The following is a 17,634-nucleotide window of genomic DNA, read 5'->3' on the forward strand; positions in this document are numbered from 1 at the left end:
TCATAACCCCAACATTCCCATCCTTCTCCAAGCAGGAAATGGAAAACAGTCTCAGGAAAGCTCCTGAGCTTTACAGCAATCCCAGGCTTACCTTCTTTGGGAAGTGTCCTCCGGAGCTGTGCCCAGGCTGGTCTGGAGCTGGGAGCAGCCCTGCCCCAGCCAGCAGCTCTCAGCAGCAGCACCTGCCCTGCTCAGGGTGGCTCCTTCCCCCCACAGCTTCTGGCCAGCGCTGGCAGCAGCTCCCCGGGCCGGCTGAGAGCTGTCCCTGGCAGGCAGCAGAGTCCCTGGCCCAGCACAGCGCCCTGGGCTGCAGGACCCTGCTCTGCAGGACAGCCCTGGGCACCCCTGGCTGCTCTGCACAAGAGACCATCAGAGAATGTACTCACAGGGGCTGTGGGCATTGGCATGTTCCAGCTGGAGGAGATCACTGCAGGAGCTGCAGCTGCATTGTCCTGCAGCCAGAGGTTCCTGTGCCAAGGGCTGGCAGTGATTCTGCCCCAGGCACTTCTCAGCACCTTCCCAGCCCTGACTGATTGAAGCTCTCTGTGCCTCTGGGCTGTGCCCGCGCTGGCTGCAGGCAGTGCCCCAGCCCTGCTGGGCTGGGAGAAGAGCTGCTCATCCAGAGAAATGTGCTTTTGAAGCTCTGCTTGCTTACCAGCATCACCCTGTGTGCCAGGAGCCCAGCCCAGCTCAGCAGCACAGACACAGCACAAGGACTTGAATGAGCCTCTGGGGCTTTGTGCTCAGGCCCTGAACATCAGGCCCTGAGAGGGAGCTGAAGAAACCTCTCCAGAACTCCAAGTCAGAATCCAACTCCAAAGTTTCTTTGACTTTTAATGGGTCCCACTGAGGGACACGAGTGAGAAAGTGTCCCCAGGCCCCAGGCAGAGCAGAGAACTGGAGGCACTGATGACAGGTGGGGACAAAGAGAAGCCAAGTCTTGGTGGCCTGGGGCACAGCAGGGTCTGTGCCACCAAGGGCTGTCAGGAGACACCTTGTCCTGAGGCCCAGGGCCTCCTGGCACAGCCCCAGCCAGGCTGGGCACTGTCAGCCCCTTGTCCTGCCCTCAGCATCCCCCCCTAGCCCACATCCCAGTGGCCTCAAGGATCTGCTGGAAGGAGTCCCTGGGGAGCCTTGCTCAGGAATGGCCCTGGGGGCTCCACAATGCTCCCAGGCACTGCAGGTTTTTCAAAGGACTTTGGCTTTGGCTTTTGCCTTGCAGTCTCTGAGAGCTTTCTGCAATCATGGCCTCCAATTATCTGCTGTAATTAGTCCCTGGAGAGGCTTGGTCAGGAACAACACTCAGTGGGGCTCATTAATGCTTCAAGGTACTTCAGTTCTTTTAAGGTACTTGGTGTTTCCCTTTGGATACAGACTCTGTGAGAGGTTTGTGCAATCATGGCCCCAATTATCTGCTTTAACGAGTCCCTTGAGAGCTTTGTACTGACACTCAGTGGGGCTCATTAATACTTTGAGATACTCAACTATTTTCAAGTACTTTGGATTTTCCTTTCCACACTGAGAGGTTTTTTTGCCATTTTGTGTCTCTGAGAGGTTTTTGTGCCATCCTGGCCTCCAATTCTCTCCTCCAGGGAGTCCATGAGGAGCCTGTGTTGGGGATGGACCTCAGTGGCACCCATTAATGCTTTGAGACACTTTGGGGTTTTCTTCTGCCTTTGACTCCTGGAAAGGTTTGTGCAATCTCCTCTCAGGCCCTGAGGTTCCAGGGCTCAGCTCCAAATGCACCACGGGGCTCATTAGGATCAAGCAAGTCCTGACAAACCATGGCTCTGCCTTGATTTCCCTCTGCTCAAGTGCATCTCATCCGGAAGTTTCTGTAGTGGTTTTGGTTATTCAATTTGAGATTTCTCGGGCCAATGCATCAATTAGTGTGGTGGGTTCAGTGTTGTCTAATTACCAGTGCACTCACTAGAATATACTTACTCATTTCCTGCTGTGAGATCGGATTAGGAGAAAGGCAATGTAGGCTCAAAACTTTAAAAGGGTATAGAGAAAAAAATATTAAGAGAAACTAAAAGAAAGAGTAATAAGAATCAGAACTAAACTTTCAGAACACTTCCTCTCTCCATACAACCTGACAATGTAAAGAGACAAAACCTAAAATTTTCAGTCAGTTTTCCACCTCTAGAATAGTCTTTCTTGACTACACTTAGGGAGAGAAGTTCCTCTTGTTAATGTTATGGCGACTTCTCCACAAGAAAACAGTTCTCTCATGGCTTTTAATTTCCGTGAATAGCAGCTGCCTGGAAAAATCTGCAATTGTCAAGTCCATCCCATTTTTTCACAGCTTTTCCCACAGCTGTGTTTGTGGGCCATGCCAACTTATGAGGTATTAGTTTATAGATGAGCTGTTTATGAGCAAAGGTTCTCTTCGTCTATTTCTGAAATCAGCTTCATCTCTGGGAACAGAGGTCTTCTTAATGTCTCCCTGGCGGCACAGGGTCTCATCACTCTGCTCTCTTTCCTCTTCAGACTTCCCATGGGATCACAGCTACTTTAGTGTTTGCTTACCTTAGCATGGAGGCCTTTGCCTAACAAGTAATCTCCCCATTCTTTTCAATGCATTATAGGGAAAAAGAGAGTCTGATGTATCAATTCCATCCTTCTCCATAGCTTTGCCAGAGGATTTCAGCCCCAAGGTCAAGGCATCTCCTCATCCCTCCCATCTGGGACTCAACTGCCTCTTCACTGACCTCGGTGTCTTCCCGTTGCTCCTGTGTGTGCCTGCACTTTGTCCTTTTCTCTCCCTGGAGGGAGGATGGAAGCACGGGAAGAGTCAATATCTGAGCTGGGGCCTGCAGATGGTTGCGTGAGCCCGGCCGGGCTGGGTCCTTGCGGCCGGAGCTGTTTTGCCATGGAGGTTTGTGCAGCGGCTGCGCTGGGGCTGTGTCAGGCTGGGCGGCGCTGGGGGCAGGGCCAGGATCTCAGCAGCCAGGCCAGAGCAGAGCAGCAGCACGGCCGGGGCCGATGGCTTCTCCTGGCCCTGCCCGCTGGTTGCGGGCCAAGCCCAAGGGCGGCAGAAGCTTGGCCGAGCCGGCCCGGCCCGGGGCTGCTCCTGGGGCCCGGCGGATCCTGGCTGGGCCCGGGCTGGCGGCGGGGCAGGGCTCGGCAGCGGCCAGATGTCAGCAAGCGCAGCCACGGCCCGGCCCGGCCTCGGCCCCACGGCCTCCCCTCCCCTGCCCGGCAGCCGATGGGGCCTGGCGGGCTCCCTGGGAAGGGGCCCGGCCCCACGGCAGGAGCCGCCCGGCCCGCCCCGGCCCAGACGGGGGCTGGCCCGGCCTTGGCACCTCTGTGCTGGCCAGAAGGGAAAGAGACCCAGCCAGGCTTCTTCCTCTTTAACTTGTGTCTTCACAGCGGCGTGTGCAGTTTCCTTAGTGCTTTAACAGATTGTCAATTCTCAAAGCTAATTACTGATTGTTTTTTTGTCAGACACGGAGGAAACTGCTAGCAGCTTCTCTCAGGACATCACTTGCGTGATGCAAAACCACCACAACAGCACAGAGCACAAAGCTCCTTTGTCCATATGTAGTGCTCATGTGCCTGAGGCCTCAGAACCCCACCTTGGGAGATCTCTGGGTGCTCTCCAAGGTGTTTTCAAATGAAAACATTCAGTTCATAGTCTAAAAAAAATCACCAGAGGACAGGGCCAGCCTGACCTGTCTTTCCTGACTACTTTTGTCTGGGAGCACTCCTCGTATATACAGAATTTGGGAAGCAAAATTCTAATTTTGGCCATGGTCCCTGGACATGAAGACCAGTTCTTTTCCAACAGAATGAAGGAACGGAGCCCCACTGTTTCTGGGGCAGGTGAGAGGTGACCACCAGAGGCCAAGGCCATCCAGAGCTGCCAGATTTTGTTCTGAGAAATACCCTTGCATACAGGAAATTTTTTAGGCAGAGTGTCAGTTTTGGCAATGGGCATCTGAAAAGAGGGACAGTTCTTTTCCATAGTAAGGAAAGCACGGAGCCCCAGTGCTCCAGGAGCTGATGAGAGGCAGCCCTTGGCATTCCAAGATCAGCCAGACCTGTCAGGTGGCCCCTGGGAGGCCAAGCCAGCCAGACCTGTTCCATGTGCCCTCGGTTCCATGGGGCCCCACAGTGTCCCAATGGTCCCTTGCTCCCAGGAGGCCCTGAGGTGTCACAATGCCCCCTTGGTGACACGAGGTCCTGAAGGGTCCTCATGGTCTCCATGGTTCCATCAGGCCCCACAGAGTCATGATGGTCTCTGGGTCCATGAAGCCCCGCTGTGTCACCATGGCCCCTTGGTTCCATGGGCTCCAGTGGTGCCACAATGATCCCCTTGGTTCCATGAGGTCCCCACAGTGTCACAGGGATCTCCATGGGAAGGAAAGAACCGAGCCCCAGTGTGGCAGGGGCAGCCACCAGAGGCCAAGGCCAGCCAGACTTGACGGTACTGGCAGATTTTGGCTGGGAGCAACCCTTGGATATAGGGAATTTTAGAGGTGGAATCCCAATTTCAGACATGGACACCTGGAGGAGAAACACAATTCTTTTCCATGCAAAGAAAAGCACGGAACACGGGTGCTTGAGGGGCAGATGAAAGGCGGCCACCAGAGGCCTAAGGCAGCAAGACGTCTCTGTCCTGGTAGCTTTTGTCTGAAAGCAAGCCTTGGATATAGGGAATCTGGGAGGTGGGACCCCAATTTTGGCCATTTCTGCATAGATAAGAAGGACGGTTCTATTCCATAGGAAGGAAAACACTGAGCCCAAGTGTTTCAAAGACAGAACACGAGAGAGATGGGGCTCCTGGGAAGCCAAGCCAGCCAGACTTGTTTGTCCTGGCAGCTTTTGTCGTGGAGGGATCTTTGGATATATGGAATTTAGGAGGAGGAATCTCAATTTTGGCCACGGACACCTTGAGAAGAAGGACGGTTCTTTCCCATAGGAAGGAAAGCACCGAGCCGCGGTGTTTGGAAAGCAGGTGAGAGGCAGCCCCCAAGAGGCCAAGGGCAGCCAGACCTGTCTGTCCTGGCTGATTTCACTGGGGAGCAATCCTTGGATGTACAGACTTTTGGAGGTGGAATCCCAATTTTGGCCATGGGCACCTGGTCAGGATTGGATGATTTTTTGGTGCAGGAAAGAAAAGCATGAAGTCCAAGTGTTCTGGAAGAAGATGAGAGGTGGCCACCCTTAGGCCAAGCCAGCCAGACCTGTCTCTCCTGGCATCTTTCATCTAGGGGCTATCCATGGACACTGTGCATTTTGGAGGTGGAATCTCAATTTTGGCTGTGGGTGCCTGGACAGGAAGATGAGTTCTTTTCATTAGGAAGGAAAGCACAGAGCCCCAGTGTTTCTGAGGCACATGAGTGCCCGCCCTCAGGAAGCCAAGGCCAGCCAGACTTGTCAGTCCTGGCATCTTTTGCCTGGGAGCTATCCTTGGATATAGGGAATTCTGGAGGCAGATGCCCAATTTTGGCCATGGGTGCCTGGTTGAGATGGGTGGTTTTTCCTATAAGAAAGAAAAGCACATGGTCCCAGTGTCTCAAAGGCAGATGAGAGGTGGCCACCAGGTGGCCAAGGCAGCCAGACCTGTTCCATGTTCCCTTGGTTTCGTGGGACCCCACAGTGTCACAATGGTCTCCTTGGTTCCATGAGGCCCTGGAGTGTCACAATGTCCCCCTTGCTTCTGCAGTGTCACAATGGCCCCGTGCTTCCATGAGGCCTTGCAATGTCACAATGGCTTTGTGGTTCCACAAAGCCCTGATGTGTCACAATGGCCCCTCGGCTCCGTGCGCCCTCGCTGTGTCACAACGGCTCCTCTGTGACACTGCGGGCTCCACAAGGTCACCACGGACCCTTGGTTCCTTCGGGCCCCCGAGTTCCACAATGGTCTCCTTGATTCCATGAGGCACCACAGTGTCACAATGGCCCCTTGGTTCCATGAGGTTCCCCAGTGTCACCGTGGTGTCCTTGGACCCGCACTGTCACCACTGACCCATGGCTCCATGAGGTTCCCCAGTGTCACCGTGGTCGCTGTCAGAGGCTGGATGAGATCGATGTCCCCAGACCCCTTGGGATGCTCGGAATGCCCGTGTGGGGCCAGGGCCGGGTCAGGCCTTGGTTTGTGGTGGGACAGAGCCCCGCCCCCAGCCCTGGCCTGGCACAGCTGTCAATCACACAGCAGGGGCGGTGCCAACCCAGCTCTGATTGGCTGAGCTGTCAATCAATCACACAGCAGGGGCAGTGCTAGCCCAGCTCTGATTGGCTGAGCTGTCAATCAATCACACAGCGGGGGGGGTGGTCCTAACCCAGCTCTGATTGGCTGAGCTGTCAATCAATCACACAGCAGGCAGGCTAACCCAGCTCTGATTGGCTGAGCTGCCAATCAATCACATGCCAGCAGTGCCTACCCTGACTCTGATTGGGCAATCAACTGGCAGTCCCACCCCAGGGGTGGGCCCATGGAGGCCCAGGGGGTTAAAAGCCGGAGCTCGAGGCCAGCCCATGGTCTGGATCCTGCCTTCTCCTGGGGTTCCTCTGTTGGCGACGCTGGAACCCGAGCAGTTGGTGCCTGTGTGTGTCTTTCTATAGAACTTCTGTCTTTCTGTTGCTCTCAATTTCTTCTCCTTCTAATCCAATTTACTTGGAACTTTTTTGGGTAACTTAACATCTTAAGGCTTAAAGGTTTTTTAGGTTAAATGGTATAAGTTAATGAAGTTAATGCTATGATAAGAGGTTTATGTTGAAGTGGATGTTGTATGAAACCCTTTGCTCGAGTTCCTTGATTGTCCATATTTTGCCAGTAAAATCTTGTGTCATTTTGACCTCTTAGCTCAGCTGGTTAGAGCATGGTGCTGGTATCACTGAGGTTGTAGGTTCAATCCTTGTGTGATTCACTGAAGAGCCGGACTTGATGATCATTGTGAGTCCCTTCCTGACAAGAAGAATATTCTTTCATCCAGCCATGTTGAGAATATCTGGTTGGTGTTTCTCCTGTGCACCAAATTCAAGTAAAGCAACCTTTGGTGACCCCCAGCATTTCAGTGTTCTGGGGTGTTACAGCCCCGCAGGCTCACAATGGCCTCTTGTTTCCATAAGGCCCCACAGTGTCACACTGGCCCCTTGGTTCCATGAGGATCTGGAGTGTCACACATGTTTGTGACATTTGTCCTTGCTGCCCCTCACATCCCACTGCCCCACAAACAGCCCCGAGCCACCCGTGACGGACAGGCCCTGCTGTGCCAGGCTGGGCTCAGGGCTTGGCCTTTCTGCTTCCCCCAGCCAGCCCAGGCCTTGCTCAGCATTGCAGTTCCCTGCTCTGAGCCTTTGGCTCCCTGCAGTCCTGGCCTCAAGGATCTGCTCTCACCAGTCCCTGGGGAGCCTTTGGCAGTCCCTGCCCTCAGTGGGGCCCAGTGATGCTCCAAGGGACTTGGAGTTTTGCTTCTGACTCCTTGAGCAGCTTCTTCAGCCTTCTCTCAGTGCCTGAGGGTCCTGGATTCAGCCCCAAATCCACCGTGGGGATCATCAAAATACAGAAAGCCCTTGGGGACTCTTTGTCTTCCTTCAATGGTCTTCAGGTCTCCAGGGCTTGTGCAGCTGTTTGGAGTCAGTTTGGAGTTCTTGCAAGGAGGATTTCAAAGTGCACCTCATGACTTTTTTTCTTTAATCAAGTGAGTATTTTTTATTTTCCACTTCAGAGAAGAGCTGATAGAAGCATTCCCCAGGTGACCTTGATCCTGAATGTCTCCTTAGGAGGTCTGGGCATGTAGAAGAATGAGCCCCTTGAGGGCTGACCCTGTTTGGACAAGCTGCTCCTCAGCCCCAGCCTCACCACGTCTGACATGGCCCACCTGGCACTGACATCCCTGTGCCCCGCAGCAGAACCTTGTCCCTGAGCTCTGCAGCTCCATGTCCCAGCCCACTGCACCGTGTCCCACCTGCTCTCCTCAGGGCTCTGCCTGCACACAGGCCCAGGAGAAGTTTTCCTGTTTGTAAGGAAGGAATGGAAAAGCCTGAGCAGGTTTCCTGAACAACAAACCCCACTCAGGAAGCACCTGCTCAGTACAGGCTGCCTGGAATGGTGTCACCTTTCTACAAGGGACAGTGTGACCAGAAATGATCTCTGGAAGCAGAATTCTCTGAGTCTCCCAGCTGAATTCTCTGTCCCTGTCCTTTCCCTGGATCTCTGTTGCAGATGGAAGCTGCTGGTGCCATCCTCACCGTTAAGCTCTATGGAACCAAGGAGTCCACGGTGACCCAGCGGGGCTGCATGGAGCCAATGGCCCATGGTGACACTGCCCATCCAAGGAGGCCATTTGGACACTGCGGAAGCTCATGGAGCCAGGTAGGCCATTGTGACACTGAGGAACTTCATGCCACCAAATATCCATGGTGACACAGCAGGGCACCACGGGAACCCAGGAACCGCTGCTGGCAGTGCGGAAACTCATGGAACCAGGGGCCCTTGTGGCACTGCAGAACCAACACAGCTGCTGCACCTTGTCCCCTGGCCCTGCACAGCTCCTTGGGAGGCACGGCAGGAGCAGCACCCTGGGAGCCTCGGGAATGCCCCTCTGGGATCCATGGCACACGCTCCCAGGGGCTGGAATTCCAGTTCCCAGCCAGGAAAAGTTGTTCCTGCCCCTGAAGGCAAAACTCTTATGGAAGAGCCAGAAGCCAAGTGGAGCAAGATCCTACAGTGACATTTCACTGCCAGCCTTCAAAACTTCACCCATGGTGGTTGTAGCTCCTGCACTGGGAATGAAATCAGGGCAGGGCCTTTGGTGGGAGCTGCCCTGAGTCAAGGGGGACACTGAGACTGAAACAGAGCAGGCAAAGAAAGGCAGTAGAGAAAGGAGGACATAAACACAAACAGCGAATGCGATGGAAAGAAGTAATATTGTAGCTTTATTTCCTATCAAAATACAATTTCCTCCCTTTGTCACAGACCTCCTCCCGGTGTCATTCAGCAGGGCTGTAAGAACGTTCTTCATTCTGAGTGGATGTTCCAGGCTGCAGCCACAAGGAAACAGGGAATGGGGATTTTCCTGATCCTGGGGAGTTTGACATCCTCAGCTGAAGAGAGGAGGAGGCACCAGAAGGAAAGGACAGCTGGGCTTCACCCTTCCTCAGGAAGCAGCTGCTCCCACAGGGATGTGAGGGCTGATCCCAGAGCCCCAAGGGTCACATTCAGGGCTGCCCTCAGGGAATGCTCGCCTGCTATTGAGGAGCAGCATGGGAGTACCTGGATCTTGGAGCACCCAGCTGCCCCCCATGTTTGGAGGTGCCTGAGGAGGGCTGGGACGATGCCAGGAACATCCTGCAGTGACATCCCCCCTGTCCCGCTATGCATGTGCTCAGTCCCAAACCTGACCCTGATCCTGGTCTCAATCTCACTCCACGTTTAGACACACGCATAGTTCTGTATTTAATCTGATCCCAGTGCCAGACTCATCTAGCCCCAGACCCAATTCCAGCCCCAGCCCTAAAGCCAATCCCATGTCTAACCTTAACCCCAATCCAGCTCTAATCCAAATTTCAGCCCCAGCTCCAACCCCAGCCCCAATTCCAGCCCCCTCCTAAACCCTCAGCCCCAAATCAAATCCCAGGTTCAGCCTTTCTGAGGGTTTGGGGGTGTCTCTGTCCCTCTGACCCCGATGATGTTTGGGCGGGGTCACACCAGGGCTGAGAGGGACAGAGACCCCCACGGCCTCCCCAGGGATGAGAAGGTCGGAGAGCCCCCCCAGCCCCGAGCACCCTCAGCGGTGAGAGGGACACAGAGCCCCTGGTCCCCAGCCCTGCACAGGCATTCCCTGAGGCCAGAGGGATTGAGACCCCCCGAGAATTCCCCAGGGTGAGGGGACAGAGACCCCCGAGCATCCCCTGGGCTGAGAGGGACAGAGACTGCCCCGAGCACCCCCTGGCACAGGGTGAGAGGGAGGGAGACCCCCCAGGCATTCCCTGGGGTGAGAACGATGGAGACCCCCTGGGGAATGGCCTGGGGTGACAGGGACAGGGACAACCCATCCAAGGCCCTCCCAAGCATCCCCCAGGGTGAGAGGCACAGAGACCCCTCGAACATCCCCTGGACACCAGACAAAATAAACTCGGCAGAAATCAAACTTAACCCTACATAAAATGCTTTGAGGAATACTTGCCCTTCCCACAAGTCACTTGTGATATAAATGCAAACAAATCCCAAACATGAATAAACCGACAATAGAAGCAATTCTTTGGCAATTGCAAATCTCATCAGTTCCTGCACAGCTCCAGCGCAGCTGCTGGCAGGTTCTGATAAAAGAAAAGTGGAAATTTGGCCCAATACAGTTTATTAAGAGGAAGGAAAGCTCTGTATAGCTGTCACAAAGGTGACAGGGACAAAGAGAATAATGATTCTGACATTTGGCAATGCCCCCAAGCCTGTGAATTCAGGAATTATTTAGGAATTTACCCCCCACCCCGAGCTGGGATTGCCTCCCTGTTTCAGGTGACAATGTAAGATGTAACCAAAAGTGTGTTTTCAGTCACCATCTTCATGAACTGTTATAAACAGGTGGGGCCGTGTTCTTTATCTCTGCCATGACTCAGCCCTGATAACGCCCTGCAGGGGCCATCTTCTGTTAATGGGCCATTGAGTGTCACTGCAGGACTGATAAAATTACATCATCCCATTGTGGGATGCTCCGCCCAGGGGGAGGAACCAAGCATTCCTACCTGGATATAGTCTCACCCTTGCAACACCAGGGGCACCTTGCCTACTGGATTCCCAGAGGACAAGAGCTCCATCAGCACCACTGGACCTTCAGAGGAAGACCAGACCCTTCTACAGGATCCCTGCTTTGACAGAATCACGTTCATCACTCCAGCCGGACTGCAGCCACCATTTCATCAGACTGCTACCACCACCCTGCCCAACGGGGTGTCAGGTTATATCCTGACTCGGGCAGATTAAGCCACTGTTTCTGGACAATTGCCTTGATCTTAATTTTCTCAGTAACTTGTAATTCTGGCATAAATTCTCCCCTTGCTTTGCTCCAAAACAGTACAAAACTCAATGTGCGCACCATTTGTTTTCTTCCCAGAACAGAATTTCCCATCCCCAAACCTTTGTCACATGGAGGAGGAGGCTGCAAGGACGAGGAAGGAGCCCTGGGACACCCAGGCAGGTGAGGAGGAAGTCAGTGCCCCTTTCCCCCTCTCTCCTGCTCCATCTCCCAGCCCAGCACGGCCCCTGGCTGCAGGACAACCCCGCTGCCGACGCCATCCTGCTGGGGACGCACTGGGGGGATCTCCTTCCCCTTCCCTCTGGCACGGAGGCAAATCCCATCCTCTCCTTGTCCTTCTGCCCCCAGACCAGGAGCTGAGGATGGAGACCATGGAGGACAAATTCCCACAGCAGAACCTCGTGGCAGAGGCCGTTTTGAGCAGCTCCATGGTGCCAGAATCCAACTGGGAGGAAAATCCCCAGAGATCCCACAGAAGGAGGGGCTCCAAGCCCAGCCCAGGGTGCTCTGAGGAGGAAAGACCCACCCTGTGCCAGGAAGGTGGGCAGAGTTTCAGCAGAGCTTCAGAGCATCAGAGCTTGGAGCTGGTGGTCCATGAGCAGCTTTGTGACAGGGAGAGGCCCTATGAGTGCTTGGACTGTGGGAAGAGCTTCAGGAGAAGCTACCACCTGGTCCGTCACCAGATGATCCACACTGGGGAATGGCCCTTCAGGTGTGGGGAGTGTGGGAAGGGCTTCAGTGACAGCTCTGGCCTGATTGCCCACTTGAGGATCCACACCGGGGAGAGGCCCTACGAGTGTCCCGAGTGTCAGAAGAGGTTCCAGACCAGCTCCAGTCTCCTCCGGCACCAGCGGATTCACACCAAGGAGAGGCCCTTCCTCTGCCCTGACTGCGGGAAGGGCTTCAAGCGCAACTCCACCCTCGTCACCCACCGGCGCATCCACACCGGGTAGAGGCCCTACGAGTGTCCCCAGTGTGGGAAGAGCTTCACCCGGAACTCTCACTTGGCCCGACACCAACGGACCCACCGGTAAGGGAAGCCCAGCGAGTGCCCCAACTGCAGGAACAGCTTTGTGCACTGCTCCAACTCCATCCCCCATGGAAGGACCCATGTCGGTCAGAGCCCTGGTGACCCACGTTCCCTGTGATCCCTGCTGAGAAGACACCTGGCTGGTGGTCTCCATGTCCTCTTGGATCCCCATAGGCACCTGGATGAACACAGGGGCAGGAACATCCATCAGGACTCTGATCTAAACTGGAAATTCATTGGGAAGAAGTGATTTGTTGACTTTACACCCCAAGAAATCTCACCTGCTCTGTCCAGTTATTTCTTCTGGTGGCATCAAACTGTGCTGCATGATCTTGGAGGTCGTTTCCATCAGAATGACTTCATCTCCATCTTCACCCAGTCTAAACAACCAAAACTGGGGTGAAAATAAAGAAAGTAAACAAAGATATCTAAAGCTGCACCATTTACTGGGATTTGGGGGTGAATTTGGGGTTGGTTCAATGGAATATTTGGTAGGATTTGGGTGTTCTGAAGCTATCAAAGCCAGGAGACGTGTCCACAATCTCATAGGTGCGCCGGCAGAACATGTCCACCCGAGCCCAACTCTTCTCCCAATCCTTGGCCAGGGTGTCCCCTGCAAAGTGCCCAAATCGCTGCTGAAGTGCCCGAGCTGGTCCTGGCTGTAAATGTTCCTGTCCACCAACCTCTCCTGGTCAGTGCCGTCGGGGGTGGGAGGGGGTTTAGGGGCTCCTGGGGGGACTGGGAAAGGCTTCTGTCAATCTCGTGGGCATTTGTGGTGCTGGGAGGAGGCTTGGCAGGGTCTGTGAGGGAGGTTTGGGTCCCTGACAGGGCTGTGTGGCTTGCAGAGAATTTGGGTGGGTCTTGGGGGAGATGGAAAGAGGTTTTGGTGGTTCTTGGGGTCATTTAACTTGCAGGGAGTAGTTGGGGGAGTCCTGGCTGGGAGCTGTGGGGTGGTTTGAGGAGTGCAGGGGTAGCTGTGGGGCTGAGAGGGCATTTTTAGGTGGTTGTGACTCCCCCAGACCCCCAAAGCTGCCACCAGACCCCACCCCCCAAGATGCTGCCAGGGGTCAGTGGCTCCATGTTTGGGTTCATCCTCCTGGTGCTGCAGGAGAAGGTGACGGGGGGTCCCCGGGGCCGTGTGTGTCCCCCCCAGAGCGTGTGTGACACCCCCCATCCCATTGTCACCCCCTTGTCCCTACCCACAGGGCTCCAGCCCCAGCTCCTGCTCCCCCAGAGGGAATTCGGGGAGGGGGCAGAGGGGGTGCGCAGCCCCCGCCGGGGGATGACCCCGGCCCAGCCCCTTTGTTCAGCACCAAGCTGGGCTCGGGGCCGCAGGAGGAAGAGGCCGGTGGGAAGCAGATCCTGCAGCTGGGGCAGTGCTGGGGGTCAGGGCAAGGTCCTGCCCTGCACACCTGGCTCAGGTGTGACCCTGCCCCGGCAAGGGAGCGGGACATTCCCATCCCCACGGATCAGGGCTGGGAGCAGCACTTGGAGCACGGACATGGAAATACTGGGAGCGACTGGGAGCACACTGAGGGCTACTGGGAGCAACTGGGGAAGACTGGGAATGACGGGTGCGTGCTGGGGGCAGCTGGGATGTACTGGGAATGAATGAGATCCTCCTGGGGGCAACTGGAACCATACTGGGGCAACTGAAGTGACTGGGAATGAACATGCTGGGGGCAACTGGGATATACTGGGAGTGTCTGGCACCATACTGCACGGGACAACACTGGGAACAGCTGGGACCATGCTGGGGGCAACTGGGGGCAATTGGGAGTGACTGTGTCTATACTGGGGGCCACTGAGGTGATACTGGCAGTGAGCAGGACTGTACTGGGGGTAACTGGGTGCAACTGGGATGACAGCGAGGCGGATGAGGATCATACTGGGAGTGACTAGGAGCATGCTGAGGGCAGTTTGGACCATGTTTGGGACAACTGGGATATACTGGAGCAACTGGAACTGAACTAAGGGTCACTCAGAGCGGCTGTGGGTTACTGGAATCATGCTGGAAGCAACTGGGAGGAAATGGGAGTGACTGGGAGCATGCTGGGGACAACTGGGATATACTGAGAGAGACTGGGAGTCACTGGGATCATACTGGGAGGGACTGGAACCACGGCAATGGCCTGGGCTGGGTGATGTGGGGCCTCAGGGAGCGCAGGGAGCGCTGTGACCCTGCGGGGCCCGATGGAACCACGGGGACATTGTGACACTCTGGGCCCGGCCTGGCCGTGGGGTGTTTCGGGAGCCCCGGGGTGCCCAGGGCAGCAGAGCAGAGCCCCTGGCTCAGGGGCAGCAGCTCCCCGGGACACCCTGGGCGGGCGGGCGGCAGGGGATGCCCAGGGAGAAGAGGAAGCCAAGGCCCAGCGCCCCAAGGGCGGCACCGGCTGAGGGACGGGGCAGGAGGGAGAGGCCACTGCTGGGACGGCTCCGGGGCTGCCCAGCACTGAGCCAAGGTTCTGTGACATCACAGGGGCTGTGTGACATCATGGGGGCTGTGTGACACCAGAGGGGCTGTGCGACATCACAGAGACGGCTATGTGACATCACAGGGGCTGTGTGAGGTCACTGGGGAGGTCACTCCACCCCAGCCCCCCCTCACAGTTCCCCCAGAGAAGTCCAACGCTGCTCGTGCACAGCGGGGTCCCCTGTCCCCCCAGGTCCCCCCGCCCCCGGCGCCGCAGCCTCCCCCAGAGGATGTTCCACGAGATCGACCCCAGAGCCTGACACGGGGACGGGGGACGGGGCCCTGGGGGGTGGGACAGGGGGACAGGGACCCCCCGGCAGCGTCCCCGTGTCCCCCAGGGCCAGAGCCTGGGCCAGGGCTCCTTCACCCTGTTACCAACGAGGGCTTGAGAGCGCTGAAAAAATCCCCGGCAAGGGAGCAGCAAAAAACAGATTTAATATTAAGTGACAGCACCGCAAAGTTCCTTGGCAAGAGTCACTCTGCTCCTGACTGGACACTTCAGACACAATAGGGAAACAAAGCAACAACAAAACCAAACCGAATCCAGGCAATGAAACGTGAAATGAACCAAGAACTGGGGCTGTCCTTCCTGTGGATAAGAACTGTCCTTCTAGACAGGTGCCCATGGCCAGAATTGGGGTTCCACCTCCAACATTGCCTGTTGTGACAGACTGGAGGAGATTGTTGGCTGGAAGCATTTCATGTGTTTGGGGAGGAAGGGGCAGGTCCAGCCTTGCCCTGCCCTGGAACCCCAGCCCTGCCCTGCCCTGGAACCCCAATCCCCCCAGAGCCTCTATCCCAGCCCAGCAGTGGCTGCCAGTGCCTGGCACAGCACAGGCAATGCTCCACAGCCACCTCTGGAGCTCCAGCCCAGCTCCTGAGTGACCAAATGACCCCAAGTCCCACCTGGGGGAAGGGCCCAGGAAGGCCAAGGAGTATTTAAGGCTGACCACCAGGCAAGCACACATCTTGACCCTGCCTCCTCTTGGAATTTCTATCTGAACACTGCTGGAATCCAGGAGATGGTAGCTCTGTGTGTGCTTCTCTAAAATTTTTTTGCCTATCTTTCTGTCTTCTACTTCCATCCACTTGCAAATGTTGATTAACTTAAAATTGAACAGGCATAGAGATTGTGAAGTTAAATGGGCCAAGTTAATGCTTTGAGAAGGGCTTTTTCTTCATTGAATGTCGTATTAAAACTTTTGCCAAAGTTTCTCTGTTTTTCTAAAGTTCCCAGGAAAGGCTGTATTTTTGTTTTGAGCTCCTGAGAATCTCTTGATGGTGTTTCTCCAGTGAGTCCAATTTGGAGCACATGAATAATTGTAATTCCTTTTAAATGTCTCCTTGAGTGAGTTGTTTGGGGGATGGGGGTCAGGGCTTGTGTGTCCTGCTTGGCACAGCCCAGGCAGGGCTTTCACAGCCCCATCCCACACTCCATTTCCCAGCTGGAGCCGCTGCTGCCTCTGAGTTCTGCTGCCCCAGCCCCAGGGACGCTCTCCTTGTCTGCCCATTCCCCCACGGTCTCTGGGCAGGGATGGCCTCAGTGGGGGCTGCTGACATCCTCAGCACCTTGGAGGCTGCTGCTGAATTTTACTGCTCCAGAGGCTTCTTCAGCCTTCAGCTCTTCAGTTCAGGAATTCAGTGTCATTACCATTCAGGGCTCATTAACATTCAGAACACCTTAACAAGCCAAGCCTCTTGGAATAATTTAAGTTTTCAAATCTTTTGTGGTTAATTAGACAGATTTCAGAAGCCTATTGCAAGTGAATACACTATATTTAAAAAGACAGTGAGAAAGATTTTTTAAGTCCTGTATAGTTTTTTTTTTTTTACTGTTAATACATTGATAAGTGCAATCTCCAATTGACTCTAAATCCAAGAACCTCCTCATGCAGTTGGAATAGATATGAAAATCAAGACCCTTCATGGCTGACAATCAATCAGACTCTGTCCCTACCCCCACCCCACCATTTCCCCCATCCAAGCCCTGGCACTCAGAGCAGCCTTGTGCAAATCTGAGCTCCCTCCAGCCCAGGCTGCACCTGCAGCTTTCAGCTCCTTGGCTCCAACTCCCACCTGCTTTCCCTGGAGAAGGAGCTGCCCGAGACACAGAGGGATGTTCATTTCTTGTCAGCCAACCAAGCCAAGGGAAGGCACAGCTCCATCAAATGAAAAAGTCATTCTTCTCCCTGGCTGTGCCCAGCCCCTGATCCCCACAGCCTGTCCTGTTTCCTTCATCCCTGCATTGCCAGGGACTTTCTGGGACAAGGCAGCTCTGCTCTGGGGATGGAGGGAGGTCCAAGTGCCACCACTGGAGTGGGAACCACAACTCATCAGGTTTGTGTCCTTTGGGGGTCAGGAACTGGTGAGACTCAGAGGCACAGAAAGTTTCTCTTCATGGCCAACAGACCACAGTTGAACAGGACACAATCTAATAACCATCACATTCTTTCCTGAGGTATGTGCAAGAGGAACAGTTTTAGACGAAGACATAAGAAAAGGCAATTCTGTGATAGATATAAACAGAATAAAATAAAATTCATATTTATTTGAACTTCAGAAAGATTGGGCCACTCCCTGACTTTCAAAGCATGAAGCCAGTCTGTTGAGGGACACTTGAATGACCAGAAAGCATCTGGAGGAGGAAGTCTAGTTGCAACGGGAAATATATAGATCCACCTGGTCTAAATGAAGAGATGTCCTTAGACATGGCCATTTAAACAGGAGAGCTGAAAACACCTGAAAGAAGAGGGAGACGAAATAATAAACAGGATACTAATGACACAAGTAGATGGGAAGATTAGTCTTTCTTCTCCTGCCATCAGTACACTTGCAGGAAATTCCTGTCCCTAGAGGGAAAACTTTGCCATTTCTTTAAAGTACTCAAGTGACACAGGTAATAAAAATGTGCCTGTATACTAATAAAATAAGAGGTATTAAAACCTTTGCCTCTTTCCAGGCAGACATCAGCTGTGTGCCCATGAACAGGCAGTGCCACTTGTGCCCTGAGGTGCCCAGCTGGGATTGCATCTCTCAGAGAGGAGCTGAGGGAGAGCAGAGCACCTTGCAAGCTGCAGGTCCCTGCCAGCCCCGCAGGGCTCCTGTGCCATCAACATCTGCTCTGCTCCAGGCTGAAACAGGGCCCA

The 17,634-nt window shown here is 54.6% G+C and overlaps 2 pseudogenes; one reads left to right on the plus strand and one right to left on the minus strand.

The window, feature by feature from the left end:
* Window positions 1-17,634, minus strand: part of LOC128820668 (uncharacterized) — a 1,438,581-nt pseudogene that overhangs the window by 801,246 nt on the left and 619,701 nt on the right.
* LOC128820667 (uncharacterized) overlaps window positions 1-17,634 on the plus strand; it is a 2,212,279-nt pseudogene that overhangs the window by 261,758 nt on the left and 1,932,887 nt on the right.

This window comes from Vidua macroura, chromosome 30 (genome assembly GCF_024509145.1).
Source record: "Vidua macroura isolate BioBank_ID:100142 chromosome 30, ASM2450914v1, whole genome shotgun sequence".
NCBI classification, from domain to species: domain Eukaryota; kingdom Metazoa; phylum Chordata; class Aves; order Passeriformes; family Viduidae; genus Vidua; species Vidua macroura.